The sequence below is a fragment of the Meriones unguiculatus genome (genome assembly GCF_030254825.1).
Source record: "Meriones unguiculatus strain TT.TT164.6M chromosome Y unlocalized genomic scaffold, Bangor_MerUng_6.1 ChrY_unordered_Scaffold_23, whole genome shotgun sequence".
In the NCBI taxonomy this organism is placed as follows: domain Eukaryota; kingdom Metazoa; phylum Chordata; class Mammalia; order Rodentia; family Muridae; genus Meriones; species Meriones unguiculatus.
The window spans coordinates 9,706,124-9,717,070 of NW_026843709.1; the positions used below are offsets into that span (position 1 = coordinate 9,706,124).

General features: G+C 36.7%; 1 non-coding gene across 1 annotated transcript; it reads right to left on the reverse strand.

The window, feature by feature from the left end:
* Positions 1 to 9,983: 9,983 nt before the first annotated feature.
* LOC132651675 (U6 spliceosomal RNA) lies at positions 9,984 to 10,089 on the reverse strand. The gene has a single exon (XR_009589259.1). It is a non-coding gene; the product is annotated as a U6 spliceosomal RNA (small nuclear RNA).
* Between the last annotated feature and the right edge of the window lie 858 nt (positions 10,090 to 10,947).

The following is a 10,947-nucleotide window of genomic DNA, read 5'->3' on the forward strand; positions in this document are numbered from 1 at the left end:
ATCTACATAGATGGAGAATTCAAAATATTCCATGACAAACCTAAATTTTAACAATATCTACATAGTAATCCAGTTCTAAGAAGTTACTAAAAGGGAAATTCCAACCCAAAGAAAAGAACTCCATCTAAGGAAATAGATAACTACACAACAACAACAATAAGAACAAAAAGAATACAAGCAATGAAACTCAGCAACACCACCAACCTCACAACAATATAAAGTAACACTTGTTGGTCAATAGTACCTATTAACATCAATGAAATCAACTCCCCCATAAAAAATACAGACTAACAGAATGGTTGCTGAAACAGGATCCAACATTCTGTTGCATCCAAGAAACACACCTATGCAACAAAGATAAACACTACCTCAGAGTAAAGGGCTGGAAAAATGTTTTTCAAGCAAATGATTCCAGAAAACAAGCTGGAATAGCCATTCTAATATCTAATAAAAAAGACTTTCAACCAAAGTTATAAACAAACAAACAAAAAAAGACATGGATGGACACTATGTTCTCATCAATGGAAAAATCCACCAAGAGGACATCAAAATTTTTAATATCTCTGCCCAATATACAAGAGCACCTACATTCATATATAAAACATTGAAGCTTAAATCACACATTGATCCTAATACCTTCATAGTGGGAGACTTCAACACCCTACTCTCATCAAGTGACAGATAAACTAGACAGAAAACAAATAAAGAAATAAAAGCACAGAGTCCCTAAATCAAATGGACCTAATAGACATCTATAGATCATTTCACTGAAACTCAAAAGAGTATATACCTTCTTTTCATCACCGCATGGAACCATCTCCAAAAGAGACAATATAGTTGCTCACCAAGCAAGCCTCAAATGATACAAAAAGATTGAAATAATCCCTTGTATTCTATCTGACAACCATGGACTAAAGCTGGACTCCAACAAAAAATTGGAAATAACAAAAAGCTGAAATGAGCCTGAACAACTTGCTACTCAATGACAGCTGGGTTAAGGAAGAAATAAACAAAGAAATTAAAGACTTCCAAGAATTCAATGAAAATGAAGGCACAACATATAAAAATCTACGGAACATATTGAAAACAGTGCTCAGAGGAAAATTTATAGTACTAAGTGCCTTCAAGAAGAAATTTGTAACATCACATACAAGCAACTTAATGGCCTAACTGAAAACCCTAGAAAAAAGAGAAGCAAATACACCCACTAGGAGCAGAAGGCTGGAAATAATCAAACTTAGGGCTGAAATCAATCAATTAGAAACCAATAAAACTATTTAAGGAATCAATGAAACAAAAAGCTAGTACTTTGAGAAAATCAACAAGATAGACAATCCCTTAGCCAAACTAACTAAAAAGAAGAGAGAATCTATCCCAATCAGCAAAATTGGAAATGAAAAGGGTGACATAACTACAGAAAATGAGGAAAGCCAATCAATCATTAAGTCATACTACAAAAGCCTATATGCCACAAAACTTGAAAACCTAAATGAAATGGACAATTTTCTTGATAGTTTCCATCTTCCAACATTAAGTCAAGATCAGGTAGAAATATTGAATAGCCCTTTATCCCCCAAGGAGATTGAAACCCTCATTAACAGTCTCCCCTCTAAAAAAAGACCTGGGCGAGATGGTTTCAGCACAGAATTCTACCAGACCTTCAAAGAAGTGCTAACACCAATTCTCCTCAAACTATTCCACAAAATAAAAACACAGAAAACATTACCTAACTCATTCTATGAAGGAACAGTCACCTTGATACTTAAACCACACAAAGACCCAACAAACAAAAAGAACTTCAGACCTATCTCTATTATGAACATTGATGCAAAAATACTCAATTAAACACTTTCAAACCGAATCCAAGAACACGTCAAAGATATCATCCACCATGACCAAGTAGGTTTCATCCCAGGGATGCAAGGGCAGTTCAACATACAGAAATTCATCTATGTAATCCACCACATAAACAAACTGAAGGAGAAAAACCACATGACCATCTCCTTAGAGGCTGAAAAAGCATTTGACAAAGTACAACACCCATTCATGTTTAAAGTCTTGGAAAGATCAGGGATACAAGGCACATACTTAAACATAATAAAGACAATATACAGTAAGCCTATAGCCAACATCAAACAAAATGGAGAGTAACTTAAATCAATCCCACTGAAATCAGAGAAAAGACAAGGCTGACCACTCTCTCCATACCTCTTCAACATAGTACTTGAAGTCCAAGCCAGAGCAGTAAAACAACTAAAGGAGATCAAGGGGATACAAATAGGAAAGGAAGAGGTCAAAGTGTCACTATTTGCAGATGATATGATAGTGTACATGAGCAACCCAAAAATTTCAACCAGAGAACTCTTTCAGCTGATAAACACCTTCACCAATGTGGCAGGATACAAAATCAACTCAAAAAAATCAGAAGCCCTCCTGTACACAAAAGACCAAAGGGCCTAGAAAGAAATTAGGGAAACACCACGCTTCACAATAGCCACTAATAACATTACCTACCTTGGGGTGACACTAACCAAGCAAATGAAAGACCTATTTGAGAAAAACTTCAAGTCTCTGAGGAAAGAAATTGAAGAAGATATCAGAAGATGGAAAGATCTCCCTTGCTCATGGATTGCTAGGATTAACATTGTGAAAATGGCCATCCTGCCAAAAGCAATCTACAGATTCAGTGCAATTCCCATCAAATTTTCAAGATGAAAAATTCAAGTGACAACAAATGATGTGTTTCCTGCTGTGGTCCTGCAGAAAAATCCTCTAAACATAGTGTTGTTCCAGGACTGCTTGTTCAGAGGTGCCACATAGGCTCATGTGGTCTGAGGTAGTTAGGTAACCACTAATTCTTGGTTAGGATTCTCTGTTACACAATGAGTTCCTGGAAAGCATGCCTTACAAAGTCAAACTCTGCCCTACGTTAGCAGAATCTTTTCTCCATGTTAAAGGTCAATATAAAAAGTTGTCAATATATATATTTTTATTACTTATGTGTTAATGTGATATACATTACACTCTTTCATTTTCCCAGCTTCAAATTCCTACCATGTGTCCCACTAATATTTTTCTTTGAATTTCATCAATTTTAATACACTTTGGAAGTCTATCTGGCTCTTTGTCAGACAATTAGGAATAGTGCTTTCTCAAGAACCAGCTATATCACTGCTAGGTATATACCCAAAATTTGCTCAAGTACACAACTAGGACATTTGCTCAACCATATTTGTAGCAGCTTTATTTGTAACAGCCAGAACCTGGAAACAAACCAGATGTCCATCAATGGAGGAAGGGATACAGAAATTGTGGTATTTTTACACAATGGAGTCCTACTCCACAACAAAAAAGGAGGAAATCATGAAATTTGCAGGCAAATGGTGGGATCTAGAAAAGATCATTCTGAGTGAAGTATCCCAGAAGGAGAAAGACAAACATGGTTTATATTCGCTTATATAGACCTACAAGATATGATAAACATAATGAAATCTACACACCTAAAGAAGATAATCAAGAAATCAGACACAGGGTAAGATGATCAATCAATCCTCATTTCAGAAGACAAATGGGAAGTGCATTGAACTTAAGACAGGAGTCTACTGCAGAAAGCATCTGAAAGACTCTACTTAGCAGTGTTTCAAAGCAGATGCAAAGACTCATAATCAAACCTTAAGTAGAGTACAGAGAATCATATTAAAGAAGGGGAGTTAGTATGATATGGAAAGGATAGGAGCTCCACAAGGACCAAATATATCTGGGCACAGGGTCTTTTCTGTGACTGACACTCAACCAGGGACCATGTATGTATACAACCTAGAACCTCTGCTTGGATGTAGCTCACGGTATTTCAGAAAACAATATTTTCCCATAGTAAGGAGAACAAGGACTTTTTATAACAGGAACTCTGTGACTGGCTCTTTGACTTCCCTACGCCCGCCCCAAGGGAGGCGCCGTCCTGTTAGGCCACAGAGGAGGACTTTGAAACCAGTCCTGAAGATACCTGATAAAACAGGGAGAGATGAAATGGGAGGAGGTCCTCCCCTATCAGGGGACTTGGAAAGGGGCATGGTGGAGATGAGGGGGAGAGTGTGGGATTGGGAGGGAATGAGGAGCAGGATACAGCTTGGATACAGAATTAACAAAATATAACTAATAAGAAAAATAAAAAAAAAATTTAAAAGAAGACTGTGAAGGCACATTTAGTGAGTACAGGAGTAACTGCTGAATTCAAAGTCACAACTTAGGAAATTTCAGATCCTAGACCACCTTGTCATTCCATATATTCCCTCTAATCCCATGTCACTTTGAAGATTCCCTACTAAGGATGCCATCCAATTAAATAAAAATTAAAGTTTCATTTTCTACCTGACATTGTAACAGAGGCAAACAAGTGTAAAGGTGTGGGTCTGGATAAAGTGATGAGATAAGTCTTGTTGGTTTTCACAAAAAAAAGTCACATATGTATAGAATCAGAGAAACTGGACTCTCAAGGAAAGTTTGTTTACTCATATCCAGAGCATCCTCAAGATTCTCTCAGGTGCTGATTGGCTGAGATGGAGAATGATGTCATGAAACAGGTGAAAGCCAGTAAGAGTTTCAGGAGCCAGTTATCAAAGGGGCCAAGTGGACAGTGTGCTTGAAATAAAGGCTCAACAATACTATGTGCCTCAATCTGGGCAGCTGAAAGCACATAACCAGATATTACAGTTCCTGTGTCCAACACTATTAGTTCAGGAAAAGGGTCACATATTTATTTTTTAATTTTAATTTTTATTAATTACACTTTATTCACATTGTCTTCCACCATAAACACCTCTCTCCTCCACTCCCAATTTCACCTTCTCTCTTCCATTTCCATTTCCATTTCCATTCATATCCTTCCTCAAGTCCACTGATAGGGGAGGTCTTCCTTTCCTTCCTTCTGAACCTAGTCTATCAGATGTCAACAGGAGTGGTAGCATTGTCATCTTTTGTGGCCTGGAAAGTCTGTTCCCCACTCAGGGGGAGATGATCAATGATCTGGCTAATCAATTCATGTCAGTGGTGGTACCTGTTTCCATTACTATGGAACCCACTTGGACATTGAACTGCCATGGGCTATATCTGTGCAGGGATTTTAGTTTATCTCCATGTGTGGTACTTGGTTGGAGAATGGGCATCAGGGATGAACCCTGTGTTCAATTTTTTTTTATTCTGTTGCTCTTCTTTTGCAGCTCCTGCCCTCTGTAGGTCTTACTATTTCCCACATCTTTAATTAGATTCCATGCACTCTGCCCGAAAGTTTGTCACAAGTATCACCATCTGCTTTAACAGTATGCAGGGCACAGCTTTTTTAGAGGCTTTCTATACCAGGCTCCTAATTTGGTCCATTTTCTTCTTCTTTTGATGTCTATCCTCTTTGTCTTTCGGGATGTAGTTTGAGCATTTTAGCCAGAGTCCTCCCTCTTTATTTCTTTAGGTCTAGATATTTTAGTAGTTTTATTATATTTATTTTTATATCATATGATCATATATTATATAATATACATTATATTTATTATTTATTACATATATATGAGAGAATATATACCATTTGCATCTTTCTACTTCTGGGATAGCTCACTCAGGTTGATCCTTTTCAGTTCCCACCATATACTTTCAAATTTCATGATTTCCTTTTTTTTTTTTTTTTTTTTTTTTTGCTTAGTAATATTCCAGTGCGTAAATGTATCAAATTTCTATATCCATTCTTCAGATGGGGGGCAGCTGGGTTGTTTGCAAGTTGTGGCTATTAAAAATAAAGTTGCTACAATAAAGGTTGAGCAAATATTTTTATTGTGTTCATGACCCTCTTTTTGATATATGCCTAGGAGTGGTATAGCTAAATCTTGAAGAAGCACTATTCCTAATTGTCTGAGAAAGCCCCAGATTGATTTCCACAGTGGATTAAAATGTTTACATTCCAACCAGCAGTGGAGGAGGGTTCTCCTTTCTCCACAACTTTTCTATCATGTGTTGTCACTTGAGTTTTTCATTTTAGCCATTTAATGGTCATAAGGTAAAATCTCAGGGGTCATTTTGATTTGCATTTCCCTAATGTCTAATGAGGTTGAGCATTTCTTTAAGTGTTTCTCTGCCATTCGATATTCCTGCATCAAGAATTCTCTGTTTAGCTCTGTTCCCCGTTTTTTAATTGGATTCCTTGATATGTTGCTTTTCAGTTTCTTTAGTTCTTTATTTATACTGGATATTAGCCCTCTATCACATAGAGGCTTGGTACAGATTCTTTCCCAATATATATGCATTCATTTTGTTTTGATGACAGTGTCTTTTGCTTTACAGAAGCTTTTCAGTTTCATGAGGTCCCATTATAGCCTATGCTGTTTGTGTTCTGTTCAGGAAGTTGTCTCCTGTGCCAATGATTTCAAGTTTCTTTCCCACTTTTACTTCTAACAGATTTAATGTGTGTTGTTTGTTCCACTTGGACTTTAGTTTTGTGCAGTGTGATAAGTATTGGTCTATTTTCACTTTGCATTTTTCTACAAGTAGACATCCAGTCAGACCAGCATCATTTATTGAAGATGCTATTTTTTTTCCACTGTATGGTTTTGGCATCTTTATCTAAACTCAGGTATCCATAAGTGTGAGGGTTTATATCTGGGTCCTCTATTTGGTTCCATTGATCCATCATTCTGTTTCTATAAAAATACCATGTAATTTTTGTTACTGTTGTTCTACAGTATAGCTTGAGATCCAGGATGGAGATACCTCTAGAAGATCTTCTATTGTTGAGCACTGTTTTAGCAATTCTTGTTTTCTTGCTTTGCCATGTGAAGTTTATAATTTTTCTATCAATTCTTCTGTAAATAATTGTGATGGTAATTTAATGGGAATTACATTGAATCTGTAGAGTAGTTTTGGTAAGATGGCCATTTTTACTATGTTAATCCTGCCAAGCCATGAGTATGGGAGTTCTTTCCACCTTCTGGTATCTTCTTGTAATTCATTCTTCCATCTTGAAATATTTTTACATACAAGTCTTTGACTTGCTTGGTAAGGCTTACACTAAGGTACTTTATGTCTTTTGTGGCTTTTGTGAAGGGTGTTGTTTTCCTAATTTCTCTCTCAGACCTTTTGTCCTTTGGATACAGAGGGGCTACTGATTTTTCTGAATAAATTTTGTATCTTACCACTTTGCTGAAGGAATTTATCAGCTGTAGTAGTCCCTGGAAAAAAAATTTGGGGTCACTGAGGTATAATACATCACCTGCAAATAGTGATACATTGACTTCTTCCTTTCCATTTTGTACCCCCTTGATCTCCTTCAACTGTCTTATTGCTTTAGCAAGGACTTCCAGAACTATGTTGAAGAGATATGGAGAGAGTGGGCAGCCTTGCCTTGTCCCTGATTTTAGTGGGATTGCATTAAGTTTCTCTCCCTTTAGTTTGATGTTAGCAGTAGGCATGCTGTATATCGCCTTTACTATGTTTAGATATGTGCCTTGTTTCCCTTATCTCTCAAATACTTTAAAAATGAATGGATATTGAATTCTGTCAAATGCTTTTTCAGCATCTAATGAGATTATCATGTGTGATTTTTTTTCCTTTCAGTTTGTTAATATGGTTCAATATATTGGATTTCAATATATTGGATTTCAATATATTGAACCAACCTGCATAACTGGGATGAAGCCTACTTGGTCATAGAGGATGATATCTTTGATTTGTTCTTGTATTCTTGTATCCACTTTGCAAGAATTTTATTGAGTATTTTTGCATCAATGTTCGTAAGGGCGATTGGCCTGAAATACTCTTTTCTTGTTCGGTGTTTGTGAGGTTTAGGAACCAAGGTGACTGTGGCTCCTTAGAATGAGTTTGGTAGTGGTCCTGCTGTTTCTATTTTGTGGAATTGTTTTGAGGAGAATTGGAGTTAGCTCTTCTTTGAAGTTCTGGTTGAATTCTGTGCTGCATACATCTGGCCCAGTACTTTTTTTGGATGGAAGACTTTTGATGACTGCTTCTATTTCCTTAGGGAATATAGAACTATTTAATTAATTTAACTGTTTTTGATTTATCTTTGGTAATTGGAATCGATCAAGAAAATTTTGCATTTCTTTTAGATTTCCAAGTTTTGTGGCATATAGACTTTTGAAGTAAATCCTAATGATTGTTTGGATTTCCCCAGTGTCTGTGGTTATGTCCCCTTTTCATTTCTGATTTTGTTGATTTGGATAGTTTCTCTCTGCCTTTTAGTTAGTTTGGCTAAGAGTTTGTCTATCTTGTTGATTTTCTCAAAGAACCAGCTCTTGATTTCATTGATTCTTTGAATTGATTTATTTGTTCCTAATTGATTAATTTCATGCCCAATTTTAATTATTACCAGCCATCTCCTTTTCTTTGGTGTGTCTGCTTCTTTTTTTCTAGGTCTTTTAAGGTGAGCCATTAAGTTGCTTGCATGAGATGTCTCAAATTTCTTTTTGAAGGTACTTAGTGCTTTGAATTTTATTCTTAGCACTGCTTTCATTGTGCCCCATAAGTTTGGGTATGTTGTGCATTCATTTTCATTGAATTCTAGGAAGACTTTAATTTCTTCATTTCTTTCCTGACCCAGCTGTCATTTAGTAGCAAGTTGTTCAGTTTCTATGGGTGTCTAGGCTTTTTGCTGTTTCTGTTGTTCTTAATTTCCAGCTTTATTCCATGGTGGTCAGATAAAATACAGTGAGTATTTCAATTCTACACGAGGCTTCCCATGTTACCAACCCTATTGTCTATTTTGGAGAAGGTTCCATAAGATGCTGAGAAGAAAGTAACTTTTGTGTGTGTGTGTGTTTGGGTGTAAAGTTCTGTAAATATCTCTTAATTCCATTTGATTCATGATCTCTGTTAGAGACATTGTTTCATTGTTTAATTTGTATTTTGTTGACCTGTCCTTTGTTAAGAGTAGGGTGTTGAAATCTCCCACTATTAATTTGTGGGGGTCTATTTGTGCTTTAATTTTATCACAAGAGATTGCTGGGTCTTGTTTATGCATCCATGTGTAAGTCTGTGTCTTTTTATTGGAGAATTGAGTCATTTCCTGTTGAGAGAAACTAATGACCAGTGGCTTTTTGAACCATTGATTTTGATGTTGGCTGTGGTAGTAAGTTTGTGTACTTGGTTGCTTTTTTTTTTTTTTTTTTTTTTTTTTTTTTTTTTTTTTTTTTTACTGCAATGAAGTTATTTCCTGTGTTTTCTTGAAAGTAGTTTGTTTTCTTGGGTTGTATTTTCCCTTCTAGTGTCTTCTGTAACACTGGATTTGTATGTGAGTATTGTTGAAATTTGTTTTTGTCATTGAATATCGTGTTTTCTCTGTCTATGAGGCCTGAGAGTTTTGCTGATGAAAGCATCTCATCAGTAGCCTAGGATGACATCTTTTTTCTCTTAGGGATGCATGATATCCACATCCATCCAGATACTTATGACTTTCATAGTCTCTGTTGAGAACTCAGGTGTGATTCTGATGTGTTTGCCATTAGATGTTACTTGGTATTTTTCCTTGCAACTTTTAGTATTTTTTCTTTGTTCTATATACATACTGTTTTGATTATTATGTGATGGAAAAATTTTTCTTTCTGGACTAATTTATTGGGTGTTTGTAGACCTCTTGTATTCTTACAGTCCTCCCCTTTATGTTGGGAAACTTTTTTTCAGTGATTTTGTTGAAAATATTTTCCGGGCCTTGGAGGAGAGAACCATTTTTTTCCTCCATTCCTATTATTTTTAGGGTTTGTCTTTTCATGTTGTCTTGAATTACTTCGATGGACCATGTCAGGAATTTTTTAGATTTAACATTTTCTTTGACAGATACATGATTTCTTCCATTTTGTCTTCCACAGGTGAGATTCCTTCTTCCATCTCTTATAGACTATTGTTTATGCTTATATCTGTAGTTCCTATTTTCTTCCCCAAGTTCTTTCTTTCCAAAATTTCCTCTATTTGTGTTTTCCTTAATTTCTTCAAAAAATAATATTGAATGCTACATGAATTTGTGTGCCACCCTTACATAGGGATCATGCTAATAGTCTCTGTATGGTTATAATTAAGTATACATGCTGCTGAAGTGAACACCACACATTTCTTAAAGTAAACATTAATAAAGTCACATGTCCTTGACTTGTGAGTTGCACCTTTTTCACAGATTCCATTACTGTTTGTTAAATGCATGGATATGTCCTCACTCACTTAAATATTTTCTGTGAAAATGCTCACTGACCAAGGAAAATCTTTGAAAAAAAAGCATTTAGTTGGGACATGGCTTATATTTTAACTAAGAAAATCCATGATGTCATGTCAGCAAGTACTCATCTTGTTGCAGTCCTTCACCAAAACTGAGAGCTTTTCATACTGAACCACAGGTGGCAAGAAGAGAGAGGTAGACTGAAAGGGACAGAGAGAGAAAGAGCAAGAAAGACACATTCAGAAATAGACAGAGAGCAACAGAAACAAAGACAAAGTGTAGGGGAAAGATGGAGGTGCTGGGACGACTCTCATTCCGACCAGCAAAACAGCAGGATCGGCACAGTGACCAGTAGTCAGAACTCGAGGCCATAAAACACAAGTGATTATGTTTCCCAGGTGAGAGGATATCCCATGATGGGGGATTCAATCAGCTTTAACCCACCCAGCTAAACTGAGGAAGAGATCCTGGTTCCACAAGGTGCTTGGTCACCAGCCCAGAGCCACATGTCAGTGAGTTCTGATCACTGTCCCAAACTGAACTGTGGATACCACAACATCAGAGACTGGAATTTCCAGTCAAGAGATAACCCCACAGTGCAGGAAAAGATTGGGACCGACCTTAGGTCACCTAGTCATCCCATGGAAAAGACTCAGGTTCTGCAGGCGCCCAGAAGCCAGCCCAGAGCCAGAGCCAGGGCCCAGATGCCAGCACAGAGTCTTGCCTGCACACCTGATTTGCTGTCCCAG